The sequence below is a fragment of the Sabethes cyaneus genome, chromosome 3 (genome assembly GCF_943734655.1).
Source record: "Sabethes cyaneus chromosome 3, idSabCyanKW18_F2, whole genome shotgun sequence".
NCBI classification, from domain to species: Eukaryota; Metazoa; Arthropoda; class Insecta; order Diptera; family Culicidae; genus Sabethes; species Sabethes cyaneus.
In genome coordinates, this window is record NC_071355.1 from 77,547,396 (window position 1) to 77,566,541 (window position 19,146).

Here is a 19,146-nt window from a genome sequence, read left to right on the forward strand (position 1 = left end):
AATTAATGAATGCAGCTATATTATTCCAGAGAAATATTTGAACATTTACAATGAAATGTAAGGAATATATTTTAAAGTCATTTGCACTTGTAGCCTTCTTTATTATGCGTAAAAAATTTGAGAACATGGGTGACTAACTATTTCGATGTGCAATTGAAAAATGATTTAATGTTAATGTAATACTTCACGATCAATGCGGTATACGGTTGCTTGAATTAAAACACGTTCCATCCAACATTTTGCTTGCATGATGCTCTTGAATATCTGCCTTTAATGTCTTCTTTTAAAAAATAGTTTTATTCGAATAGATGCTTGTGCTACTGCTTGATAATCCTTAAGTTGAAGTCACTGTTCCAAGATGATACCTTTTTATCATAAATTTACCCGTCTCAACACTACGTAGAAAACCATAAAAAGTAATCTTAGATTGCTACAAAACGGTCTTAGAAGATAATTAACACTTTAAAAGCTTACCAGAAATCAGACGAAAAATATCGCGGGCGGATAACAATGTTGCTCATGCTGCTTATTGAACAATCATGTCCGAGCATTTTAAAAAAAATCTTTTTTGTTTTACTACTTGTAGGAAAGCGATATAACGACATTTCTTTGAGACATCTTGATACCGCTTTGACGAAAAAATTTCCGCTTGCAATTTGGAATGTTGCACTTCATTGTATTCATGAAAATACATACTAGAAATAATGTTCTAAGCATAAACATAAAAGCTGTAAGAAAAAAAAGACAAATCTTGCGTATCCAACGATTTTTTAAAAAAATTAACTAATTTTCCATACAAAATGCTCGAAATCTCAGAACTAGTGTAGATGTGTTAGTGCAAAGTGTATATGACAGCTCGCATTGTCATATACCTGGTATATATCAATTTACTTTGGTTCTTAGCAAGCAATTCACTCTCCACTCCATTAGCAGAGGCAACGCGTAGTGTTTGATGCTGGCGTGACTGATGAGTAGACCGACCGACACGGCAAACATGCCAAATGAAAAGTGAGATGTACCTACCAACCAATAGCCATCAGCGAAAAGAGCAAGAAAGGAAAGCTGCCGCGTTGTCGACACCCGCGGAGGAGTATTTCGTCTTGATAAGGATAGAATGGTTCGGTAGATATTCTTTTTCCGTTCAATTTTTCAAAAAATAATTCAACAGGAACGACTTACCAAAACGCTAATTTCTGGAATGTATTTGTATCATGCGCCATGTTTGAAAGTACGGGGTATCTACTTGTCCAACGCTTTGCAGCAGCGCATACGAACAGTAACTAAGAACCGTTTGTAATTTGTAGGGTAATTACATAATAAAACTGTTTTTTATAGCTGCGGTGTAAAACGTCGGTGTGCAAAACCCTTATTTTCCGTGTACTTGCTCACAAGAAAGTGCAGTAACGACAGCTGTAAGAACTACAGGAAGGTACATGTATGGTATAAAGAACCGAGACCATGGGATAGAATAGCCAAGTGGACTCCAATTGCATGATTAAGCATTCATTTCCCTCTACCGAACCAAGGGGCGAGTAGATAAATGTTTTAAAAATGGTTACATAGTGGTATCACACTTGCGTGATGCAATTTTTAAATTTGTTATGAAATAGCCACGTCTAACTTACGGTATGGTATGTATAAAGTAGCAAAAACCCACTAAGGCCATTACAAATATTTTAAGTTTTTGGCCTTCCGGTGTTGGGCCAATGAAGGGGAGGAAACAAAGATTTTTTAATCGAGCAAACAAAAATATGAATTTTAGGCATTTTTACTCAAAGTTTGAACGTGAAAACCAAATATATTCTTGCTTTTAATCTATACGTTTTTCTTTCTACTTGGGATGCCGTGAAAACAGCCATGAACAGCGTAGCGGAGAACGTCCTAGGCCGTGTAGCACCGAATCGACGTAACGCATGGTTTGACGAGGAATGCCAGCAGATATTGGCTGAGAAGAACGAAGCGCGGGTACAAATGCTGCGTAGAGCCACCCGTCAGAATGTGGAGCCATACAAACAGAAGCGGAGGCAGCAAACCTGACTCTTTCTGCGCCACCAAGAGAAGGAGTGCGAAGAACTCGAACAGCTGTACCGCTTTCCCGACACACGGAAGTTCTATCAGAGACTCACCGGATCTCGCAGAGGCTTTGTGCCGCGGGCCGAAATGTGCAGAGATAAAGATGGAGGTATCTTGACTGACGACCGTGCGGTGATCGAAAGGTGGAAGCAGCACTACGATAAACACCTGAATGGCGTGCAGGCGGAAGACCATGATAGCGGAGGAAGTGACCACATTGATGTAGCAAGCAATGAAGATGTGCTACCCCCATCGATAAGGGAAGTTAAAGAAGCCATCCAGCGGCTGAAGAACAACAAAGCAGCGGGAAAGGATAGCATTGGAGCGAAACTTATTAAAATGGGCCCGGACAAGTTGGCCGGCTGTCTGCATCAACTGATTGTCAAGATTTAGGATACGGAACGACTACCGGACGAGTGGAAAGACGGGGTTATCTGCCCTATCTACAAAAAAGGTGATAAGCTGGATTGTGAGAACTACCGAGCGATCACTTTCACTATCCTGAATGCCGCCTACAAAGTGCTGTCTCAAGTCATCTTCTATCAACTATCACCAATAGCCAATAGATTTGCGGGAAGTTACCAAGCCGGCTTCATTGAGGGTCGGTCTACAACGGACCAAATCTTCACCCTGCGGCAGATCCTCTAGAAGTGCCGCGAACTCCGAGTCCCCACGCACCACCTGTTCACCGATTTCAAAGCCGCATGTGATAGAGTAAACCGACAAGAGCTATGGAAAATTTTGGACGAAAACAGCTTTCCGGGTTAGCTTACTAGACTTGTCATGACTACGAGGGATGGGATCCACCAATGCTGTGTGAGAATCTCGGATGGACTGTCGGACCCATTCGAATCTCCCAGGGGACTTCGACAAGGAGATGGTCTTTCCTGCCTGCTATTCAACATTGCGCTCAAAGGTGTTATAACACGAGCGGCGATCGAAATGCGGGGCAGGATTTTCAATAAATCCAGTCAATTTATCTGCTTTGTTGACGACGTGGATGCTGTTGGCAGAACATTTGAGGCGGTGGAAGATCAGTACACCAGACTAAAACGTGAAGCAGAGAAGATTGGATGGAAGGTAAATGCGTCTAAAATGAAGTATATGCTGGCGGGTGGGACCGAGACCGAGGGGCAGCAACCCCCGCAGAAATCACATCTGTCTAGGTCTATTCGTTTTCCTAGGTTTATCGTCCTCTAGTTAGTTTTCCCTAGTCCTCGCATCGAGATACCCTTTATAAAATGAAAAGCGGCAAAGCCACTTTTTTTAATCTAAATCTATTAAGCCTCTTATGACTTGGTAGCGCTGGTCCTTTAAGCTTTGAACTGGTCGAAGTGTAGTTCTGGGCTTCCATACCAAAAATATGAATTATGGCAAACGTACATTATGGCTCCCGTCCATTATGGCAAACATACATTATGGCATTCGTCTGTATGGCAATCGTACGTATGGCAAACGTTTATATGGCTGATGGGGTGTCGTCAGTTTGAGGTAGTCGACGAGTTCGTATACCGTGGCTCACTGGCAACAGAGGACAACAATACCAACCGTGACATTAAAAGACGTATTACCAGCGGAAGTCGGGTCTACTACGGACTCCACAAACAATTGCGGTCGAATAATCTGAGCCCCCGTACAAAGTGCACACTGTACTAAACGCTAATTAGACCGGTTGTCCTCTACAGGCATGAAACGTGGACACTGCTAGAAGAAGGCCTACGAGCACTCGGAGTTTTCGAACGGGTGCTAAGAACCATCTTTGGCGGAGTGCAAGAAAACGGTGTATGGAGGCGAAGAAAGAACCACGAGCTCGCGCGTCTCTACGGCGAACCAAGTATTCAAAAAGTGGTTAAAGCTGGAAGGATACGTTGGGCAGGACATGTTGCTAGAATGCCGGACAACTATCCTGCAAAAATGGTTTTCGCATCAAATCCGGTAGGAACAAGACGAAGAGGGGCGCAGCGAGCAAAGTGGCGAGAACAGCTGGAGCGAGATCTGGCGAGAAATAGATGGAGAAATTATACTGCGCAGGCCTTGTCGTAAGACGTTAGGCCAATTAAGTAAGTAAGTTATGATACACTTTAGCGCCTCTTTGCTGGTTTAGAAAAGGCGCCATTTATCAATCACGCGACCGCAGGTCTGATCTTACTTTAATTGTTTTTGCTAGCGAAATGATGAATACCATCCACTTTCGTTCGAAATACAGAATCTGGTTGTAAGTGTTGCTATTTTTCAAATTAACTGGCAATTTCTGGAGTCCTCGCCCTCTATTGATGATTCCCTGGAATACTTCAAGTCAGCTATCAAGTTCGTTTTGCTCTTTTCCGAAGACCAGTTCAAAACCCTCCTTTGGCTAATCAGCAACTCCGACAGCTAAAAAGGCAGCAATCCTCGACTCTACGAAAATACTGTAAACTGTAATGCCAATTCCTAAATTGGACTTCAACCGTGTTAGTAGTATCTATCGGAAATATGACCGACACCTCTACAAGCAGTATATTTCCCGTATGCAGAATAATCTTCGATGCAATCCTGAGTTATTTTGGTTTCTAACACTATCTCGTCGGAGCAACACGGTTTCTATCCCAAACGGTAGACAACCACTAACTTAGAGCCCTTCTTCTTAACATGCTTGCTGAACAATGAGTGCTGATGTACAAATTGATGCGGTATATACCGATCTGGAAGCTGCTTTCAGTATAGTTTACGAATATCTCTGGAGTACACCAAGGTAGTAGTTTAGGACCACTGCTCTTTACGTTGTTTAATTATGATATATCGGTGCTGCTTCCGGATAGATGCCAACAATTTCGCCAAGTATCGACGAACGCGGAATGAGTTGACCACGATCCTGAGGAGGCAAAAGCGCCAGAAGGAGGAGGAGATCGTGAGGAGCTGGGACAACTATTTTGAGCTAACGACACGCGCAAATTTTAAGAGAAGGTGGAACAAACTCGTAAGGGCTACACATCTAAACCTAACCTGTATAGGGACGAGGAAGGAAATCTAATCACAAACGAGCACGAGGTGGTCCACCGGTGGAAGCAGTTCTTCGATGAGCACCTCAATTACTATATGGCAGGAGACGCAACGGAAATTAACCTAGGAGTGCCTAGGAGAGATTCGGCGAGAAATCCGTTAGCTGAAGAATAATAGAGCGATAGAAAAGGACCGACTCTCGACAGAGCTCTACAAAAATGGCTACAAAAAACCGCTAGCAACGGCACTTCACTGGATAATTTCAAGGATTTGCGAAGAGGAGAAACTATCGGAAGAGTGGATGGAAGGCACAGAACAGAAGTGGAAGTAGAAATCCAAACACGTACATGCTACTTTCTACAGATACTAGCGAACCTGGCGGTAGCGAATTACTTTTTCCCACGAAAACACACGAACGCATACGAATGAATGCACACGAAAGCATGTGAAATCTGCTATGCGATTGGCAGCGAGCGTTCTGCTTATATTGCTGTTATTCGCTTCTTTGCGAAAACCTTCCCAAAGAAAAATGAAAACAAAAAAGACTGTTACCAGTTTTGATCGGCGAATCGTTCGGACTCCCACTTCTGTTCTGTGTGGAAGGTGCAGTCTGCCCGATCTACCAAAAGAGTGATCGGTCAGATTGCAGTGATTGACTGAAGTGACGGAGAGTTTAGAGATTTATAAGAGATGCTCCTCCATTTTACTAAACAAAGACCCTGGAAACGGTTACTCTTGGCTGTTTAAATATGTGCCAAAACGCAGATACACTCAAGTCGTTTTTTACGCGAAGGATACGTCCCGCGTAAATCAAAACCGCGTAAACTCCGAAAATCGCGTAAAAAACCGCGTAAATTCCGAAAATCGCGTAAAAAAAAGACCGTGTAAATTCCAAAATTCGCGAAAAAAAAACTGGATTTCAACACTACGTGAAAAAATAGACGTTTTGAGCACATCCGCGTAAATTCTGAAAATCGTGTAATAAAAAACCGCGTAAATTCCAAAAATCGCATAAAAACCGCGTAAATTCCGAAATTCGCGTAAAAAACCGCGTAAGTTCCGAAAATCGTAACTTCAGTGTATACAGAGTCTCGGGGGGGGCGGAGGGGGGGGGGGGTAGTAAAACGCGCGCAAATTCAAAATCAGCCTTTGGATATGTAGGTATCAAATATCTCCGAGTGCTATGATTTGATATTGGTGTTACAATAGAGGGAATATATTGAACTGATATTTTCCTTTTTTCAAACTCATTATTTTCTGTCAACTGTTTTCAGCCCTGTCAGAGACACACTCAGACGAAACAACTTATGGTTAAAGAACTTCGCTATCTCTTTTTGCTCAGATCCCAGATTTACATCATTGATATAATTCTACCAGGCTTTTTTTAGGTTTTACTTATTTCTTCTTAGGTTTCAAACTCTTGTAAGACATTAGTACTTAAACTACCTACAATAAAATTATCACCTACACCAACTTTGGCATACCTACACATAGGTTACGTAGTCCTAAACATCAAATTACACATTGCATCTGTTTACCTACACTAATTTTATATACCCACACATAGATTACGTGATCTTAAGCTCCTATAAAAACTGTAAAGTTGCTTTGGCTAATTTAGTTCGAAAACAGACACTGAGGAAGCCTGCAAGTCGTAGGCGAAATACGTATCTGCAAGAATAAATATACATAGTAGAATTAAATTGGATAACCTTTCTTTTTATTTAATCCCTGATTGCTGTACTTATCGCGACATTACGCTGATCAACGCTGCTTACAAGGTGCTCTCTCAGATTTGGTTGTATCGTCTATCCCCAATAGTAAGAGAATTCGTAGGGCAGTATCAGGTGGGTTTTATCAGGGGGTCCGTGCAACACTATGGATCAAATTTTTACTCTCCAATAAATCCTCCAGAAATATCGGGAGTACAACGTGTCCACGCATCATATTTTCACGGTTTTCCGGAAGAACTGACGCGGCTAATGAAAGCTACCCTGGAGCGATTTACCCTTATTCTGCGAGTCACATGACTCAATACGATAATTGTCACTTAGGTGACTCGCCACGGCGAGTCGAGTCACCTAAGTGACAATCGTGTCACCTAGGTAAGAAACCCTTGTCACCTAAGTGACATGGCGAGTCACCTAGGTGACAATTGTCACCTGATTCGCGGTGACTGCAACATAGTCACGTCACTCGCCTCGCAGAATAAGGGTAATTGATGTGCTATAGTACGTACGCGTTTCGAGGACACTCTCAAGTTCTTTCGAATCGCGTAGAGGGTTGCGGCAAGGGGATGAACTGGGGTCTCAAACCATCATAAAAAATATTCCTGCCTCCAAAACCCCCCACATGCCAAATTTGGTTCCATTTGTTTGATTAGTTCTCGAGTTATGAAGAAATTTGTATTTCATTTTTATGGGAGCCCTCATCCTAAAAAGGTAAGGGGTCCTAATTCATCATAGAAAAAATTCTTGCCTCCAAAAACACCCACATGCCAAATATGGTTCCATTTGATTGATTAGTTCTCCAGTTATGAGGAAATTTGTATTTCAATTGTATAGGAGCCCCCCTCCTAAAGTGGGGAGGGGTCCAAATTCACCATAGAAAAAATTATTGCCTCCAAAAACCTTCACATACCAAATTGGGTTCCATTTGTTTGATTAGTTCTCGAGTTATGAGGAGATTTGTGTTTCATTTGTATAGAAGCCCCCCCCCCCCTCTTAGTGGGGAGAGGGGTCTCTAACCATCATAAGAACCTTCCCTGGCTCCAAAAACCTCTACATGCAAATTTTCACGCCGATTGGTTCAGTAGTTTTCGATTCTATAAAGAACATCCCGACAGACAGACAGACAGAAATCCATTTTTATAGGTATAGATTAAAAATGTTGTATTAATGACTAATTTGGTATATTCGGTAAGAATTGGCCCTGCCAGCGTTGAAAAAGATTTCGTAGGCTGCTCGCACTTACAGGAAATCTCGTGCCGAACTGTCAACGCGTGAGTGTTGACAAAAGCAAAACTACTTCCCTTTCTTTTTGTCTCACGCAAAACCTTGAACAATATCAGCAACGCTGGCAAGGCCAATTGTCGGTCAGACGTCGTCTGACAGAAACGAACCTTCCGCCTGTATCCGTTCAGCGTCGCTCAACCAACTCTTACAGGAATGCTGTTGACATACGAGGTTGCCAAATATATGACTCGCCATTGCCACTTCTATCTGCCACCCAAATTACGCCCCTGGCCCGCGTAAAAATAACGCAGTACAGCCGGCAATGGCCCTTATATAGTCGTTATAGAAATTGTATGTTACCAGTATTCATGTGGCTCAAGGGTTACGCAACACAGGTATACCTCGATAGCATATTTATCTTTCGAAATGTACCTACTGAACTATCGAATCACAATTTTAGGTTTTGAACAGGAATGACACGATCACTTTGACTCAATTTTTCATTCATTTGATCGTCTCAGCCAAACCGAATTCGACAAAGTGAACGTTCACTTGGCTACTAATGAGCTACTAGCATTGTAGCCCTGTAAGCACAAAAGATACAGCCCAACTTTATTCAGAAAAGTGGTAGATAATAACTAGTTCTTCAATCGTCCCATATATAATTTTTTCAAATTCTTCTTGACTGAGACGATACTGCTAAATGAATGTGAAATGAGTCAAAGTGATTGTGCCATCCCTGGTTTTGAAGCATTGTTGTAAAAAAGCAAAAGCAAAGCAAAGCCTAGGCGCTACATTCCGTTATCGAAACTTGACCTTCTATTTTTATACGACAGACTTCGCAGCCAGCTGTTAGAATACAGGACAATTGCAGGGCCAGTTGCTACGATCCTATTGATTCCAACAGTCTCTCCCAGCCGAGATTCGAACATACGACGACTGGCTTATTAGGCCAGCATCATACCTCGAGACCACCTGGGAGGAGCATAGTTGTATTATGCTTAATATTGCATGAAATTTTCATACACTATTGAATGAATAAATATTTTAGTGGTAGGTGTGAGGTAACTCGGTGTGAATATTCCAGAGGGTGATAGAAGCTGAGAAAAATTTGTACTGAAAATAGCCCTTGAACCTTCTACTCCGTCTCTTTCAGTTTCGTAGCAATTTAATTTTAAACAAATCGTGTTGAGTGTTGAATTAGTATCTAAAAACTGTACAAATTCACACATCACGCATAGCGACTCGCGCACCACGTGCGACGGACGCTGGTCTAACAAGCCAGTTATTGTATAGTTTGAATTTCGACAGGCGCTAGTGCTAAATAGCGATTGAAGTTGGTGTCGATTTATTATTGTTGACTGGATTAATAAGGAATGCAGTAGATTGTAGAAATTATTATTCTTTTCAAATTGAATTCGAATTGTATTGAACCACGAAAGAAAAAAATTACACAGCAGAACGCCAATTTGACAAGGGCTCAATTTATTGACACAACCTTAACAAGATTTTTATATTTTTGTTCAGTTTGGGTTCAAGTTATGGAAGTTTTATGTTTAACGATTTATTGTTAGGTAAGTTTTATCATTAGTTTTTATTTTATTTTAAAAGGCTTCTTCTACATTTTAAATAATGAAAGCTGCATGATTCGGGTGTTAAAAAAACACTAAAGGCCCAAATAGAATGCTTCGTCAACGCATCCGTTAGCGTCAATTTGACAGTAAACCGACGGGAAAACTGTCAGAATAACGCTGACGGACGCATTGACGCAGCATTCTGTTTGGGCCTTAAGTTCCAATAGAGATTTAAGATCTCGAAGTTGTTGGCATTGGCGAGTAGACACATTAGGCCGTATAAATTTTACAAGTTTTTTGGATTTAAGCTTTGGTGTACCCCCCGTCATTCTGCTAAATAGAATAACGTTCGGTCTTAGCTTCTTCATAAATGATAGGTACATATAACACTTATCAATATTCAATTTTAAAAATCTGATGCATATTAGTTTTGAGCTCATTGATGAAAATTTGTTTTTCTACACGACAAAAAGCCGCATATTGCCAAAAATATGTTTAATTCGAAAATATAATTCCAATATAATTACACATACAAATATAATAACTAAACAGTGAGAAGAAAACGACTTACCTCTACACAGCAAGTTACAATGCAATACGTACAACAAAGCTGCTCACCAACACCACGATATTAGTTCTGTGCTTTTTTCCTTTACCGTAGTGTTTGCCTACTGCTTGCTACACGTATTATTCATTTTTCTTCGTTGCTTGCGCCGTTGAAAATTTCGATTTTTCCACCATCATTTCTTTAGCTTCTTGCTTAATTCGTTGAACAAAGCACTCACTTTACTACCAAAATCGTAAAATATTCTCAACACACGCTATGCAATTTCACACCTTTCAAGATTTCTTTTAGAAAAAATTAGAAGAAAATGGGAGTCGTCTGACTTCTCGGCCTCGCGCAATTCGTAACCGACTGCAGACAGTGCAGCGATAGCTCCGATGTTGCGATGAATTACAAATTCTTCCCGCTCGCCGTCTTCACACAGCGATTATCACCCCTCATCTCTACCAACTAACGATTTCTGCTATCACTTCTCACCGTTACGAAACTCACTACACTTTGGGCACTCACTTTTCTACTGCTGGTCTTCCTCACTGCTCCACTAGAGCAAAGGAAAAAAGAACGATCCAAGCAGGAAGCGCATTTCGCATTTAGGAAATTTTAACTTTTATGCGGAGTATCTACAAAAACTGCACTACACTATTTTATACCTCGAAAAGTTCAACTTTTCACATTTGCCAACACTAGCCACGCAAATCGTCGATACGAATTGCACACCGAAAGCCAGCAGGCAGGAAATTTTCCAGATTTCGGAAGGAACGAAAAAATGCGCTGTGCTTTTACCTCCTTTCCGATGGGCTGATTTCACACGAGTGAACACGATTGACTTCGCTCCTGCTCACCAAAATTTTCGTTCGAGCCAAGCGTTTCAGAGTATTTCATCAGCCGCTCGCCGTGTTGTGCCGTCTCTTTTTGACCGCTTTGCCGGACGTTTATGCGAGCGGGATGCCAGAAGCGCGTCCATCCGGCTCATCGGTGTTTCTCTCCGCGAGAGTGTAACATCGACAAGCGCCGCTGCACGGCTGACGTGTGTGATGCTGGCGAAATGGGCGAAGCGTTTGCACACGGAAGCAGCGCTGCAAAAATGGCGCCCATGCGCGCGGTATTTTACAATGAGCGTCACAACAGCAGTCGCTGCCGGACGGCCTGCCGGTCGGTGATGCTTGAAGGGATTTCATTTGACCGTTAAAATGAGTTAGGCTGAAATGAGAAAAGCGGTGTGAAGATCTTTAACAATAATTGTAAATTAAGCAATAAAAATGTAATAAATAAATTCAAAATCACACGTCCACTGAAATGTTTTTTTTTTAATTTTAAAGGAAAAGGTGTGCTTGGTTGCAGTGTAGCAACAATTAAATGGAAGCAATTGAATTTTGGTTAGGTGACTCACTGTTCCATTTTCTTTACACGCTGCAAGTCATTTCAAATCGGGTTTTGGTTGTGAATATCTGAGTTTTGGTTGAAGTGGCACTTTTGAACGAAAGAAGAGGAAAGCCATTTGCAAAAGACATGCACTCAAAATAATTTTCACATCGAAATTATCCAGCTTTTTACAAGCCATGAAAAGCATTTTTGACATTTCCCTAATACATCGCACGTTTTCTTTCTGCGCGTTCACGATAAAACTAAAGGAATGTACAGAAAGAAAACGTGCGATGTATTAGAGAAATGTCAAAAATGCTGTTTAAATATTACGAAAACGCCCCCCAACAAACATTTTTTTTATTAATAGCGTATTCAACCGTTGTATAGCGCTTATAGCAACAAAACAAAAGGGCGAATGTCGCAAGCGTAAACAAACCGAGTGAGGGTTGATTTTCCTATGCTGGTCCAGCAAAAAATAACTCTCACCCGTTTTGTTTACATTTGCGACATTCGGCCTTTTGTTAATTCTATGTAGAAATATGTAGTTTCAATCATAATTACGGTTGTTTAACGCACAAACAAAAATTTATTTTTGTTTCAAACTGAAATATATGATTGAAAGGAAAACATCTATTGTTATATCAATGTTAAATTCAAATTTGAAAATATTTACTGCACTTTTTTTAATTCAAAACTGTAATTTTCTTGATTCAAATAGAATTTCGTTTTGAAACGACAATATTTTCAGGTTGTTATAAAAATATTTAATTGTGGCTTAAAGCTACAATCATTTTGTTTGAAAAATACTGGAGTTTTTTTCGCTCTATGAGGGAGATTGAGCCAATTCTGACTGTTTATGGTTACCAAAACTGTTTAAGTTGAAGCTGACCCCCCCGCACGGCGCCATTTTTCTGTGACTGAACCTAAAACGTCGAAAACACTGACCTGACCTAAAACCTTATGCGAAAATTAAAAAAAACACTAAAATAAAGGCACAGAGAACAGACTACCAGGCTCGACGAAAGTTATCGATATTTTGTGTGTAAAATCTGCCGGTGGCGCCCTCCAGAAATAGTTTGCCGAACGCATCAACAAATATGTATGTACCTTTACTTATATTACTTTGTGCTGGAGTTACATAGTAGCGATGGCAGCGACATCAAGTTTTGGTTTTGTCTGTTTGTCTGTAAATTTATTGTTTTACTTATCTCTGTGTCGCGGTCCAACGTAAACTCTTTGTTTTAGTAAAAGAAGGAGCGTTTGGTGAAAAGAATGATAAACTGGATCAAACTCGGTAATTTCGATGAGGCCAAAAATTTATCGGGTAGTTCAATGGCAAGTGGGACTCCAACCCACACTTTCTCGGTTGGTATCCGAGTGCTTTAGGCAATTAAACTATTACCACAACCCATGTACACGTAAGTACATGTTGGCCGAAAATGTTGGTGAATTCATGTTCGTCCAACACGCTCGCCGGTGTGTGAGTGCCACGAACCAAACTAAAAGAAGCAAATGTTCGGCTCGCCACTCGACCGGAATGACCCTCCAACATTTTGTTCCTTTCCAACCCAACATATGCGTACGTGTATATATGTACGTGTGTACGTGATAGTCTCAAATTTAATTTTGTCCCTCTAGTCTAACCATTCCATATACGCTCACAAGGTTACGCAAAATTTTCTAAAAATCCTTACAAAGCCTAGATACTTCTTTTTTATGTTACAATCTTTCATTCATACCTTCTCATTATAGTGTAATATATCTGTTCAAGTATGCAGTTTAGATTATTACGTTATTTAAAATATTTATTTCGCAGCGAAATTTAAAAAAATCATGTAAAGCGAATTTTTTATATAGGTAACAGCTTGGCAAGCACTTCTTCCAGGGATATTAGTTTTATGACTGCTGAATAAACTACCATTCAAATAAAATGTTTGACAGGCAATGTTTACTCTATGGTCTACAATAGAGGAAATAACGTAATTAATGCAGTGAGAATCAGTATAATAGGCATCATCCTATTATAAATATCAAGTGTCCGTTACAGGGTACCGAATGAATCAATCAATTTCTGGACATCACTGAACAGGAGTGGAAGTTTGAACACGACGATCAAAAAGTGGATACAGTTACTTTCGATTTTGTCATTCTTTGGGAAAGTTTTTGCATAGAAAGGCCTCTTACCGGTTAAATATCGAATAAATTCAATTTCAAGCAAAAGAACTCAAGGCAGCATGTTTAGTTGCATGGCAAAAGAAAATCGGAGCCGAGAACACAGCAGCAACACAGGCGAACCTAGACCACGTTTGCAGACAAAACCGAGTTCATCATTCAAAATGAACCAGCAGCTGATCGGACGCGTGAACGCTGTGACGGTGTAGATTGCAGCGGCGAAAACAAAACCGTACCACATCGGGAGAAAATTAGACGAAAAACGTGTTGGAACCCATCAAAACTACTATTATTTAGATGAAATTTGATTTCCACATGTAAAAAATGATCGATTCAATATAGTTTAGCAGTAACTTTCGAAACCATGTTTCGTCTAAACACCTTGGTCTAGTTGCTGTCAAAATGAGGTCAATATCAAAGCCGTTCATCAATCAAGCCAAAAACAGAACAGAGAATTGTTTGACCTTAGGCTTTGTAGAAATGTGTTTAAGAGTCAATTTATTCCATCATCACATTCCTGTAGGTCAAGCATAGACTATCAGTGAATATAACAGCAATTTAATTTTACTTTAAATGGTAGTTTTGCAGCAGGATTGACGTATAAAAGTATATATGTATTAGTATAATAGTACGAAACCAATTGTTTGTACTAATTTTAAAGATTACTATAATTTAAATATTGATTTACTATTTCTATAGAATAAATATGTTTGAACTTACCGCAAGCTATGAAACTTTAAGTTCGGACTTGATTTTCTTCGAGGTATTGCTTGGAGACCGTTCCATGACATCAATTACTTTCAATGGTTTTGATTGGATTCTTTGGTTACAGAGCATAATGAAATATTTTTCTGCAAATGAAATTTTGCAATAGTAAGTATTACATCAACAAGGTGTATAACAATTTTATAACAAAAATTTCCAAATAGTTGACAATGTATGATAGTTCACTTCCTACATCTTACCAAAACAATGAACTGTCAGTTCAACAATATTAGGCGACTGCGTTATTAAACAATTAAACGTCAACCACGTCTAAATGCCCAGTTTGTTGATTTGCTAAAACCAGCACTTTTAATGAAATTATCAATTTTCAAAACTTCAACTAACTTGATTGACTTTCAAAACCTACAAGGAAGCACAGGTGAAAGTGATTATACCGTTCGACTGCAAGTTATTTACTGTCAATGAATGGACAGGGCACTCGACGCGACAGCACAGCGAGTGAATGGATCTACACCGTATTTATGCTACACGAGTGAACCGATGAACGCTTGTAATGAAATTTACCTTCGACATGTATCACTTCTTATTGAGCTATTTTTATTTTTATTTTTATTGAAACTTTGTCGGTAGTTTCAAAATGGTTTTGTAAATATACATAAATCTGTGTACTATTTAAAGTTACGGCGAATGTGGACTGCTAGTTATGCTTTAGAGCATAGTACATGAGTTGTACATATACAAATGAGAATGTTTTATTTACACTTTTGTTCACATGTTCAACTTATTTAGAAACCCAAATATTAGAAAAAACTGAAAACGCTTCACAATTAATTGATTTATTATTAATCAATTATGATACAGACAAAAAGCGTAACACATTACTCAACAAATTTTACGACTAACTTCCAATCCCTCGATATTAAATTTTCATAGTCAATTTAACATAAATGAATCCACTTACAAACTATGCTTGTATTCAATTTAAAATTAGTAATCGTATAAGGACGGCTTAATAATATAAATATACTGACTTCACTTTTCTGTTTCCGGGGCAGAAAATATTTACAAACAACAGTCTAGTCAAACATTAGCATTGCATTTTACAGCTGAACTAACACTTCAGTATCAGCATAATGACTTCTGCAACTAGATAAGACATAATTATGTTTTATTGAAGGTTTAAACCTTCAATTTTAATAACATTTTGAACGAGCAACCTGGTTACCGTAAGAATGTTTTAAAGTTGGAAAAAATACATTAAAGCAGTATTAAGTATAAAGATCGATGATCTTTAATTAAAGTGTGGTTTTGATTCATTATCCTTAGGCGCTCTAACTCTTAGATTGAAATAGAAAAACTAAAATGAGTTAATGCTCTATTTCATACTGTTTACGCGATTATAAAGGGGTAATTCGTGTAACTTTTCCAGCAATAGTTAAATTTTCTATCCTATCGATGATTACTACTTCAGTGTAAATAGTGTAAATATTTATGAACACCATAAACAGGTGTAGGTCTTCTTCTGTACTGATTAAATACATGTACGATAATATATATCCCGTAAACTTTTTCACTTTAACATGAAAAAGAAGTAGAAACATGATTTACATTTTTTAATGCACACCAACAATTATTATAAAAGTTACAAAATACATAGCACTTACCTCGAACCTTGAACGCGAGAAGCAGCAACTTCAACTTTTTGACAGTTTTACTGTTTAGTGATCAGCATGATGTTTTCAAACACCGATAAGAGGTGCAATTCATTTTTGATGGTAATAAATAACGGTGCAATGCGTAACAGGAACAGGAGCGTAACAGAACCAGCGTATGAACAGTTACCAGGGATGCCAGGTGATTTTTTGAAAAGTCTTCACGAATCAAGGAAAAATGTCTTCATTTGTCTGCCTTCGGCTTTCCGCCCATTTAAACTGCACGGTGAAGACATGTCTTCACATGTCTTCAAGTGAAGACATTTCACTTTTTTGTAACAAAAATGTCTTCAAAATGAAGACATGTCTTCACTTCTGGCATCTCTGACAGTTACATAGCGGTACGTTATGAGTTATAGCGTATGGAAAGGTGGAAACTTACACCAGTTTTTTGTGCGCGAAATGGTGCTGCCACTTGCAAAGGTTTATTTTATTTGAAGATAGAATTAACAAAAGGGCGAATGTCGCAAGCATAAATAAACCGAGTGAGGGTTGATTTTCCTATGCTGGTCCAGCAAAAAATAACTCTCACTCGTTTTGTTTACATTTGCGACATTCGCCCTTTTATTAATTCTATCTAGAATTTGTGTAGCAACAGTAGAGCTCACTGACGGAGCTGTTGATATTTTTCTGGTTTTTGTGTGAGAAATAGAGGAAGGCATATATTTATTTTTGCTTTTGTCGTCACGTCACGCTCAATTTATAAGTTCGGCAAAGAATTTCGTGTAAAAGGGAACTGGCTTCAAAATATTTTTTGGCTCCGTTACAGCGAATTCGCGACTACCAAACTAAAAAATATTTTTAAGCACTATGTGCCTGGCAGCTAAATCTGGACTATTTTCCCTAATACTAATGTATATGACGGAACGAAATAGCAACATTGTGGTTGTTGCTATTTCTCTTTCTTACTACAGTGTTTTCAGTCGGTCGCAGTTGGATCGCAGTTTGGTGCAGTCGCACTTTCAAACTGTAGAGTCCAGTTTGGTGGGAAGTGCGGTATACAAAGGTTATTAATTGGGTATTTTAATTTTCCCAAAAAAGTGGATTTTTCTATCTCATTTGATAGCCCGTCGTTTCCTGAATCTAGCAGTTCTTTTTATATTTCAATTAAGTCAATATTCGATTAAAAAATTAATAAAAATCAAAACTAGAATGATTTGCTGTTTGACAGATATCAACCAAGCCGATTGATTGACTTGATGTCAGAAGTTCTCTCCCTCTCTTCTATCTCTCTGATAGAGCTCTTCATTTTAACCGAGCTTTTAAAGCTCTCATATGAAACCTGTATCGTTCGATGACCATAGTGTATCTATTCACTGTGTTGTCTAAGACGAGCTAAAAAGAAAAGTGGTTTACTTGTAAGCTATCGTCTTATTCCAAAATTTTTTTTCAAATATAAAAAAAATGTTTTTTCATTACTTCCATTAGTCAAATTCGGAAAAGTCTTCATGTAGCGATTGAATGGCATCATATCTTGTCAGAATATGCGGAAATGTATATACCACTAAAATACCCAATTGAACTTTTCGAAAAGCAAATCCTAAGTCCGGCAGAAGAAACGGATGAAATCAGAGATCTCTACTGCCGATGGTTACCCGCTTTTGCCTTTCTACAGGACAGGTTTTTGATAATACCCGGACGTCACTGGCTAAGCTGCGTCGCTATGAAATGACCTTCTTGGTTTGCCTCTTCTTTGTTGCCCTTAAGGATTCCAGTCGAGTGCTTCTCTGCAGATCTCGTTCGCCGCTTTCCTTAAGGTGTGTCCGATTTACTTCCCCCTGTGTTCTCGAATTTCTGTTGCCGTTGATTACATCGACGATGAAGCCCCCCTAGAAGAGACCCCCCTAGGCCCCGCTAGAAAAATGGAGCTGGCCGATCAAATAAAATGGTCGAAAAAAATACCGGGGGCTGTAGCCCCCCTAGAAATGAGCGCTAGTTCCGCCAATGGGTGAATGGCTGGATAATGCGGAATAAAGACCCCATAGTGGTTGTGCGCCTCTTATCCAGCAACTTCGATCTCGACCTCCTCGTGGTACCAGGCGGAATACGAGCAGCTTTAGCGGAGATCGGGTAACCAACCCCGGTAGAAACTTAAGTCGTATACTAACCGGAAAGGAGGTATAGTGAGTTTCGGCACTACAAGATGGCAGCCCCATCGCGAGACTCGATAGTGTTGCCCCAGTACGGTTACACAGCTAAATTAAATTACACTTACAAAATTCAAGTAAATTCGGAGCGGAATATTCGGCATCGACCTAGGCGACGGAACAAGGACGACGAATGGAGACTCGGTACTTGGAACTGCAGATCGCTAAATTTCGCAGGCTGCGAGCGGGTGCTGATTGAACAGCTTGAACCCCGCAAACTCGGCATCGTAGCTCTGCAGGAAATCTGTCTCAAAGGAGAGAAGGTATGGAAGATCCGTGGCGGAAAGGCCCATTTTTACCAGAGCGGTGCCACTACCAACGAACTGGGAACGGGCTTTGTAGTGTTGGGCGGAATGCAGGATCGCGTGATAGATTGGAAGGCGGTCAACGAGAGAATGTGTGTATTGGGGATAAAGGGCAGTTTCTTCAATTATAGCATCATTTACGTGGAAGCCACGTACGACAGCTGCTCGTCACAGGGCATCAAGATCGTCATCGAGGATATGAACGCCCAGGTCGGTAGGGAAGAAATGTATAGACCGGTGGTAGGACCCCATAGCCTGCACACCGACCCGAACGATAACGGCCAACGATGTCTTAACTTCGCACCTTCCCGAAGTCCCGCGTAAGGATATTCACAAAGCCACCTGGAGATCACCTGACCAACGTACAATGAACCAAATTGACCACGTTCTCATAGAGGGCCGGTTTTTCTTTTACATCACGAACGTACGCTCCCGACGGGGTGCGGATATTGATTCTGACCATTACGTAGTAGCAGTACATGTGCGCTCAAAGCTGTCTACCGAATACCGCACACGTCAAAGCCGCCCTCTTCGGCTGGACATCAGGCAGTTAGATAACCCGCAAGCTACCGAG

At 40.1% G+C, this 19,146-nt stretch overlaps 1 protein-coding gene across 3 annotated transcripts in view; it reads right to left on the reverse strand.

Annotated features, from left to right (window-relative positions):
- LOC128741667 (uncharacterized) overlaps positions 1 to 16,114 on the reverse strand; it is a 57,027-nt gene extending 40,913 nt beyond the window's left edge. Inside the window, exons 1-4 of one of the 3 annotated variants that reach the window (XM_053837628.1) lie at positions 14,648 to 14,743; positions 14,403 to 14,533; positions 10,656 to 11,345; positions 10,152 to 10,429 (exon numbers count right to left, since the gene is read on the reverse strand). The gene's annotated coding sequence lies outside the window, so the exon portion shown is untranslated. Of the gene's footprint in view, positions 1 to 10,151; positions 11,346 to 14,402; positions 14,534 to 14,647; positions 14,744 to 16,072 lie in introns of those variants that run through there. The other 2 variants (XM_053837627.1, XM_053837626.1) reach the window with 2 other exon arrangements.
- Positions 16,115 to 19,146: the final 3,032 nt, after the last annotated feature.